The sequence below is a fragment of the Mixophyes fleayi genome, chromosome 4 (genome assembly GCF_038048845.1).
Source record: "Mixophyes fleayi isolate aMixFle1 chromosome 4, aMixFle1.hap1, whole genome shotgun sequence".
In the NCBI taxonomy this organism is placed as follows: domain Eukaryota; kingdom Metazoa; phylum Chordata; class Amphibia; order Anura; family Limnodynastidae; genus Mixophyes; species Mixophyes fleayi.
In genome coordinates this window covers 256,532,681-256,542,716 of record NC_134405.1, presented here as the reverse complement: position 1 = coordinate 256,542,716, position 10,036 = coordinate 256,532,681, and the positions used below count along the sequence as shown (strand labels likewise).

The window sequence follows — 10,036 nt, the reverse complement described above, 5'->3', positions numbered from 1 at the left end:
CTTATCAGGCTTACCATATTACTCTATGGGACCTATTCATCAAACCTTAAACCATGTGGAAACAGCCTTTTCCACATGGTTTAGGCATTTTATTGTATAGTGGCTATTTAACAAAAGCCTAAAGCAACAGATATCAGAGATATATCCTGCATTAATCAGAGTACCGCAGAATTCCGCGATCCCCATAGTACTCGATAGGGACTTTGGTCTGCGCAAATTTATCAACCACCCTAGGTCACGCATGCGCAGTAAAGACTTCGGGTCAGGACCTGGAGTTGCCATTAGAACAGAGACATTGCCAGGACAGTCTCTTATTGGATGCCCTGTCCCTACATGACTTTAATGGTAAATTGCTCCGTTAAGTCATCTGTCATCGCTGCGCTGACAGATGATATTTAACGGGGCAAAAAAGCGAGACATGTTAAATAGGCCTATATATTTTGTGACAGATCATCTCCTCATGATGCAATTCCTAAGTTTGTAGAATTAATTTATTTTAGTACATATAATCAATTTATCCCATTCACATGTATGGACAAAAACCTCATACACTGGATTTTAAAATAAGTGCTATTTTTTGGGATTTACAGTAATAGGTTAACATAATCTTATAATATTATCTTTATCCTTTTATATCCCTGTAAATTGTGATAATCCTATATTCTTTGTAGCTAAAAGACATCGGTGCATTACTGAGCTAGGGCATGTTTTATTGCTGAGATAATACTGAGAATTTCAGAAATTGCTTAATTAATCTCCGAATCTTCATTGACTGTGTTTAGGCTAATAGAAACCTATCCACGCTTCTCGACTTCCTCATTGGGAATCACGCCAATTATCTAGACCAGCAATGCAAGAGTTATAAGGGAAGTGCATGTAAATTAAGAGCTTCACAAAGTATGTTGAAGTTTTGTAGTAGAGTCACAGTTTCAGGAACGGAGCTGGTTTATCTGTTGAGAAGTCGCATGTTGCAAAGAAAAGGTCAGTCACTCTAAAGGCTTTGCTTCGGGAGATTACACAACAGGTTTTTATTGAAGTTGAGGCACAAATATTAAAATATGGATTTGCATCTTCAGCGTTTGTACATTAAAAACGATCAAACAGGGCGAGAGACTTTTATACCAGCTGAATGTGACCCGTATGAGTTTAAACTTTCAATACACTGTATGTTAAAGTTTTTCTTCCTTTGCCTGCTGTGATTTTTAAATCCAGGGACAAGGTGTCAATGCTGTGTAATAACTAATATGCTGTGATACAAAAGCATATTTTACATCTATTAATGGAGCTCATAGAAATGTGAAAGAAGCAAAATAACAGAAGAGTAGTGTGGTATTTATTTTGATTTATTTATTATAGTATATGTGACACAATGCCCTTGGAAATGTGTTTTAAAGTCTGCATTGCTTGTCTTCCACAGTCTGCATTACAGATGTTACAGAACACCATTGTATATCAAGCTGGATTGAGATGTTGCGTCTTTATGACCTTTAACTTGATGCAGTAGAACTTTAAACAAAGACATGATTTTACTATGAGAACCAAGTATATCAAATAACATGCAGCGTTTTGGGTGTCTGCAACATAAACGGATCGCTATTTAGTATGCAGGATTTTCTCTGACCCCCTACTATTTTAGTCTTTGTACTTTATATTGTCAATGTGTTTCCCAGTGGTGTGATTACATACATTAATGGCAGGGTTGGGAAATCCTCGGCACATTTGTATTGCGTTCTGCATTGACCATGTTTGATATGCGAATGGGCAAAGGGTTCTTAATACTTATGGGCGAGGTCGGTAATCAGCATGGCAAATTATGCTTAATATTTTGAATTTTGTCTTTAGCCACATCATGACCAGAGGGCCCAGCCCCTTACCCACACAGAGCCTGTGACCAATTATGTCCAAGCAAATTTTCTAGTTTTGGAATGAGCCCACTTACTTTTTATATACATAATATTAATGTTTTACATTACTTTTGTTTTGTTTGATTTTTTATTCCATAAATATGGTATATTAAAATAAATGTGTTTGTTTTGCTTTAAACCCAAACTTATCTAGGGAACATATTTGTCTTACTTAGGGAAAAATACACTTATTATAATTATTATATAAAAAAAAAAGCTTTTACACAGTTAATGCAAGTCTATCTCTTTTTAAAGTGTGATTAGATAAAACGATGCTGCAATGCAAATGCTAGTGGGGAAATTTGAACTAATGGATTCTATTCCAGTACCTGTTCAGATGCTGTTACTAGTGTTTTAAATGTATTTCGGCTCTAGATGTAATAGGCCTATTAGATATGCTTCTATTAAAAGCAGTTTATACTTCACTGGAACTGCCTACTTCACTGGAAAAGCCGGCAGCTTTTAATGCTATGTGCAGCTAGCGGGGGTATCAGGAACGGAATGACAGATTAACGGGATCTCGTGTCATCATTGTCACTCAGAAGAGCACTGACAAGGGTTTCTGTCTGGCATTTGAAAAGCCAGGTCAAAATGAAGAGGCCATTGCTCAGCCATTTTAAGTTGGCTAATGAAAATTATATTGATAATTATGATTAAAGATAAGAAAAATTTTAGCAATTTATACTCAAAATTACTCCATTAAAATATAACTTCTGAAATTCTGTACAAAGTCGAAGATGCTGATGTAGATCTAATATACTGTTTCTCGTTTGTTTTTTGAGGGCAGGGCGATTATTTTATGTTTTTGTTTTTCTCTCTGTTTTCAAATCTTTTTAATAGCCATATGTTTGTCCCATGTATTCCTTTTAACTATTTAACTGTAGAAGTTTCAATCACATCTTCCTAAGTAACTTTATAACTCCTCAAAGATCTAAATCAGGGGTGTCCAACCTTTTAGCTTCCCTGGGCCACATTGGCAGACGACGAGTTGGTTTGGGCCGCATATAAGATACACTAACAATAACGATATCTGATCATCCAAAAGACCATAGAAAACATAGTTAACATATATATATATATATATATATATATATATATATATGTATATATAGATAGATATCACTTTTTTTTTCAAATCCCCCTATACTTACCTTTCAATCGCCCTGTTCAAAAAATCCTCTATAGTTATTATACTATAATCACTTTTTGTATTGTTCCGATGCAATATCATTTAAGCCAGGCATTGTATATCAGGGTGCCCTGACCAGGCCTGCGGTACCTGACATATACACCACTGTGACCCCAAATTGTCACCTGTTTTGATAATTACACCACTATGTTAGTTAAGGGATAACAACTTATAATGGGCCAAAGAGAATAATATATAATGCCCCATTAGTAATACAAGTAGAAGTATGTAGCAGGAAGATAAGGTCCATGATGCTACAGGACCAGGTGACTTTTATTCACTGGTCAGCGTCCCTTGAAATAATAAAAAAAATCCCCCTTAACTTACCTTTTAATCGGCTTGTTCTCCTGTCCTCTTCTCTTCTTTTCTCCAATTCTGTGCTGCCGATTGTTCTTCTCGCGCGGGTGTCTCCTCTGTGCTGCGCTCCGCAATGGATGTTGGGCGTGATGACATCATGCCCGACATTCACTGCGAGCGCCGCATGGAGGAGGAGACAAGGGAGGGAGCCGGAGTACCAGCTGACGTGACCGCGTGACCACAAGGTAAGTAGTTTCTTTTCTTTTTTTTTTGCAGGATTTTTTTTTCCATTAAGAGCGTTGCCCCCTTGCCACAACCAAAACTCCTTCTGGGCCACATTTACAACCCTGATCTAAATGATAGGTATTGGTTACAGCTCGTTATAAAGCTGATATGTACACTTCCTTCACCCAATACTTAATTTATTAGTTTTTGTCTCTCATACCAGGCTTTATACTATCTCCACTACTTGTTACTGCTGTTTAAACAGGCATTTTGTTGTCTTCTATTATATTACCTTATTTATGTCAAGCTATGGGCCGCACAGTGGCCTAGTGGTTAGCACTTCTGCCTCACAGCACTGGGGTCATGAGTTTGATTCCCGACCATGGCCTTATCTGTGTGGAGTTTGTATGTTCTCCGTGTGTTTGCGTGAGTTTACTCCAGGTGCTCCGGCTTCCTCCCACACTCCAAAAACATACTGGTAGGTTAATTGGCTGCTATCAAAAATTTAAAAAACCCTAGTCTCTCCCTCTCTGTCTGTCTGTGACTGTGTGAGTGTTTATATTAGGGAATTTAGACTGTAAGCTCCAAAGGGGCAGGGACTGATGTGAATGAGTTCTCTGTACAGCGCTGTGGAATTAGTGGCGCTATATAAATAAAATGATGATGATATACAGACTTTAAAAAAAAATGTGATTTTGTTTACTCATGTTAATTATATGTCTGGGCACTGTATATAAACATTCATATTGGGTGTGGATTTTAATTATTACTTGCTATAAATGTTCTGCCTGTTCTTGTCTGAATATACCTTATAGCAAATAGATAAAGTGAAACAATGTTTCACCACTGGAATGCTTGCACTATATTCATTCATTAAATTCTAGGTATGTACATACAGTGCAACATGGCCCATTGGGCAAAATAGTCTGCCCGCTTTTTTCTCACAGCACCATGAACTGAATTAAATAATTGCTGTTAAAGATAGATATATATATATATACCCACTCCTGTCAAAGTGGGATTGGATATTGTGGTATCATCATCATCACAATTTATTTATATAGCGCCACTAATTCCACAGCGCTGTACAGAGAACTCATTCACATCAGTCCCTGCCCCATTGGAGCTTACAGTCTAAATTCCCTAACATACACACACAGACAGACAGACAGAGAGAGAGACAGACTAGGACCAATTGTGATAGCAGCCAATTAACCTACTAGTATGTTTTTGTAGTGTAGGAGGAAACCAGAGCACCCAAGGAAACCCACGCAAACACAGGGAGAACATACAAACTCCACACAGATAAGGCCATGGACAGGAATTGAACTCATGACCCCAGTGCTGTGAGGCAGAAGTGCTAACTTAGCCACCATGCTGCCCAGTGTGGTAAGCCACATTGCTACTTTTCTAACTGCTTTGAGTGTCAAACTATCCCCAAAACCATTCACTTTCAAGTTACAGTATATATGTGTATATATATATATATATATATATATATATATACATATATATATATATATATATATATATATATATATATATATGTATATGTATATATATTTAAGTATTTAGTTTAGCCCGTGTTAATTGAACTGTAAAATGAGTTGGGGAAAACCGAGAGAGGAACATTGTTTCACAGGTTAAACTGGTCTAGTTGAAAAATATGGGTCAGCTGGCGTCTATAGCAATGAGTCATGTATAGACACTTGCTCTGGTTTACATTAAACCTGTGTCATATGAATTGTCATTTATTTATATAGTGCTATATTATGCAGCGATGAGCAGAAGATATCTAATCATTGACATCAGTACCTGCCTCATTAGAGCTTACATTCCCTACCATGCAAACACACAAAAAATAGGATCCATTTTGTCAGAAGCCAGTTAATTTAGCATGGATGTGTTTAGATTGTTGGAGGAACCCATATCACCCGGAAGCAACCCATACAAACATGGGGGGGGCCTAGAAACTCCACAGCCTCTTCAATCGCAAATCCAGTCACCATAGGTATCTATAGGGACTGCGAGTTTGCCCTAATTACCAAGCTCCAAAATTAGGAGCTTGATCCCAGTAGTTAATGCCATCTGAAGTTGGCTTTAACCTTACAACATATGGGGACAGCATCGCAGGAGAGGGGTTTTAGATCATTCCTTTCAGACTTCATGCTCTCCTCATTGCATATTCAGCCATGCTATAGAAATCTATAAGTAAAGTGATTGCAATTTAATTATTCTCTGGGACAGGATCCTATTAGAGTCGTTGTCCCAGCTTATCAATTTTAATAAAGTGCCAAGTTAATTCATTTCTTGTCATTGCAATAAGAAATGGAAACTAACGTGAGCAATTTAAGTTTGGTAAAAGTGCGCAGCCGTGAGATTCTGAGCAACATTGTAGCTAATTGAATTCCCCCTTAGTCTTTATTTTAGATTCTTATTTCAAATATCTGAGGCATTGTGTTCAAGTTAACTTGTTACATGTTTATATTATATTAAAAAAGTGTCAGTGAATATTAGTGATCTTCCATAAATTATACTATATATAGTAATTGGCAACAGGTCCCCAACCAAAAGTCCCTATTCTGACTTACGTCATAAAGCACAAAATGAAACTGAATGAGAGCATCACATGATTTCCTCTGCATAATGCAGGGAGGTCACACAGCACATCATCATTTATTTATATAGCACCACTAATTCCGCAACGCTGTACAGAGAACTCACTCACATCAGTCCCTACTCCATTGGGGCTTACAGTCTAAATTCCCTAACACACACACACACACACACAGACACACAGACTACTGTCAATTTGTTAGCAGCCAATTAACCTACCAGTATGTTTTTTGGAGTGTGGGAGGAAACTGGAGCACCCAGAGGAAACCCACGCAAACACGGGGAGAACATACAAACTCCTCACAGATAAGGCCATGGTCGGGAATTGAACTCATGACCCCAGTGCTGTAAGGCAGAAGTGCTAACCACTACGCCACTGTGCTGCCCAAATATTTGCAAGTTTATTTTGTTTCTGGTAAAATCCTGTTTAGGTTTGTAAAAAGCTCTTATTTCCCCCAAAAAAAAAAAAAATCACAGGAGTACGGATTGCAGTGAATTCTGTACCATGTGCTCTCACTCCTTCCTCTGCAGGCTCCAGCTGTAAAGTGGTGGCCAGGCTGGATTATCTTCTAGCCAAAATATAAGCACCTAGGTACCATTCTTTTCACTAAAGATATATTCAATACAGTGTGAAGAAATGCACACTTGTTTCCTCCTTTTCTTGTGCTTTAATATTCTAGCACATTGACACATATGGAAAGTGAAATATGCTTATATAAATATATATTTGTTTTATTTAGATGCAGACAATCCCATAAATACTGTAATACTATTGATAACATTAGTGAAATTTAATAATTTATTAGCTACTAATTATCTATTTTACTAGATTAGTAGTGGGTGGAGGTATGTAAGGAAGTCTGAGGATCTGTGTAGTGAGATTTGAGGGAAACTAGGGGAATTTTATGATGCGTGGGAGTGCCGAGAGGCTTGTAGCATTTTGAAATGTATGAAATGGGGGTGCAGAGGTGATTTTCGGGCTGCTTTTTAACTACTGAGATTAAGGGTAATGTGCAGCTGTTTAGATGGTTAGAGGACCACTTATCAGGATGCCCATCACCAATCTATAAATAAAAGCAACCATGTGGCTTATATAAGCACTATTACACATTGTCACAAATGTACAGCAAGCACACCATGTGACAACGACCAACAACATTAACACATGCAGTGTAACATGGGTAACTTTGTCTGTAACTTTCTGTAGCTAAGAAAAGCTGTACAATTATGGGTTTGTTTCCAGCCTATTGGTATACAGAGATGAGTAAATAAAATAAGGTCCAACTTTTTCACATATCAAAGACATAGTATGTCCTGTACATGTAAACAAAAGATGGTAATTAACTATACACAAACCATCTAAATGAAAGTGCAATTGGTGGCAGATTACAACGGGGGGCCGAGGGTCTTAAAGGCAGGGATCCAAACTGCTCTGCTGTTAATAGTTTTGCGGAAACAACATTATTGAAATGAGATAAAGAAGTGGACATGGAGTGTTCTCGGGTGTGTTTCTTGCTGTGTGGAGGAGAGCCTTGCCATATGCACTCTGCAAAAGTAAATTTTCAGGCACACTCCCAGCAATGTAATGAACACACAAGATTGCTACATGTAATAAATAGTCCCTATCTTCTTTTTATAAAGAACTGCAAAATATGTTGGTCTTTTATAATGTACTGTTGTTGTGGTAGGTTGGACTTTTATGTAGCATTTACACTTCTACACAGCGCTCCCTTTTTTTTTTCCATGTCCCTGCTCACTTAGGTGCACTCCTAACTTGAAAAGTTAGCAAGAGCATAGTGTAGATGTACACCCTAATGTGCACCTGTCAGACCATCCAGTACACAACAAAGGTATCTTGCATCAGTCATCAAGTTTGTTATGTAAATGGCCTCCTCTGTGTCTGCAAGATGCAAGGTCAGTTCTTCTAATACACTAGGGGGTCTATGTATTGATGTGTAATGAGCCTTAAAAATGGAGAAGACAGCAGTTTATGGCAGGAAAAATCAAAGATTTCTCCTGCCATCACCTATTTAACATTTCTTAAAGCAGTCCCATAGATTAATATGGGGACTGCAAAATTCTGTAATGGTAATGTCATCTCAGGATGACGTTACCTGTCCTTTTCAATGGGATCCTGCTGAATCCTCTCTGACTTCTCAGAATCACTTACTTTGCAAGTACTATGCACAAAGCTGTGAGGACCAGTTAATACAGTTTGTGAAAGAGTGAGGACATCACCGAGGCTCCCAGAGCAGCCCCAGGATGGTACATTTCAGTGGTGCTTAAATATGCATTGTTGCGATGCATATTGATTGACACTGCATATTTTTTAAACATAGACCCTAGTGACTCGTTTACAGACATTGCAGTTAGGTGTTAATGTGGCACTAAGCCAGTGGTTCCCAAACTTTTGCAGTTCGCGGCACCCTTAGAGTCTCCAAATTTTTTCAAGGCACCCCTCCAAAATAATTATTGAGCAGTCCTGTTTTAGAAGTAGTTGGGTCAAAAAAATGTAATAAGTATTTAGGTCAGGACAGAAATACTTATTTAGTTGTATGCAAAAATGCCCCCTCTGCATCCAGACACTCTGCCCTCAGGCACTCTGCCTCCTCTGCATCCAGACACACTGCCCCCTCTGCATCCAGACACACTGCCCTCTCTCACACTGCCCCCTCTGCCCTCTGTCCCCCCTCCTCTGCTCTCTGTCACGCTGTCCCCCTCCTCTGCCCTCTCTCATGATGTCCCCCTCCTCATGCCCTCTCTCACGATGTCCCCCCTCCTCTGCCCTCTCTCACGATGTCCCCCCCTCCTCTGCACTGTCACACTGTCCCCCTCCTCTGCCCTCTGTCACGCTGTCCCCCCTCTGCCCTCTGTCACGCTGTGTCCCCCTCCACTACCCCTCTCACGCTGTGTCCCTCTCCACTGCCCCTCTCACGCTGTGTCCCCCTCCACTGCCCCTCTCACTCTGTGTCCCCCTCCACTGCCCCACTCACGCTGTCCTCCTCCTCTGCCCCTGTCACGCTGTGTCCCCCTCCACTGCCACTCTCACAATGTCCTCCTCCTCTGCCCCTGTCACGCTGTGTCCCCCTCCTCTGCCCCTCTCACGCTGTGTCCCCCTCCACTGCCCCACTCACGCTGTCCTCCTCCTCTGACCCTGTAATGCTGTGTGCCCCTCCACTGCCCCTCTCACGATGTCACCCTCCTCTGCCCCGCTGTCACACTCCTCTGCCCCTCTGTCTGCCTGCTGTCACACTCCTGCCCCTCTGTCTGCCCCGCTGTCACACTCCTGCCCCTCTGTCTGCCTGCTGCCACACTCCTGCCCCTCTGTCTGCCCGCTGTCACACTCCTGCCCCTCTGTCTGCCCGCTGTCACACTGCTGCCCCTCTGTCTGCCCGCTGTCACACTCCTGCCCCTCTGTCTGCCCTGTTGTCACACTCCTGCCCCTCTGTCTGCCCCGCTGTCTGCCCGCTGTCACACTCCTGCCCCTCTGTCTGCCCGCTGTCACACTCCTGCCCCTCTGTCTGCCCGCTGTCACACTCCTGCCCCTCTGTCTGCCCGCTGTCTGCCCGCTGTCACACTCCTGCCCCGCTGTCACACTCCTGCCCCTCTGTCTGCCCCGCTGTCACACTCCTGCCCCTCTGTCTGCCCGCTGTCTGCCCGCTGTCACACTCCTGCCCCTCTGTCTGCCCCGCTGTCACACTCCTGCCCCTCTGTCTGCCCCGCTGTCACACTCCCTCTCACTCCTCTGCCGCGAGCCAGCCATAGAAAAAAACCAAAGAGCACATAAACTTACCAATCCGCGCGG

General features: G+C 41.2%; 1 protein-coding gene across 3 annotated transcripts in view; it reads left to right on the top strand.

Moving 5' to 3' along the window:
• The first annotated feature begins 900 nt into the window (after positions 1-900).
• Positions 901-10,036, top strand: part of SH3RF2 (SH3 domain containing ring finger 2) — a 120,887-nt gene continuing 111,751 nt past the window's right edge. For all 3 annotated transcript variants that reach the window (XM_075209678.1, XM_075209677.1, XM_075209676.1), the window contains exon 1: positions 901-981. The gene's annotated coding sequence lies outside the window, so the exon portion shown is untranslated. The remainder of the gene's footprint in view (positions 982-10,036) is intronic.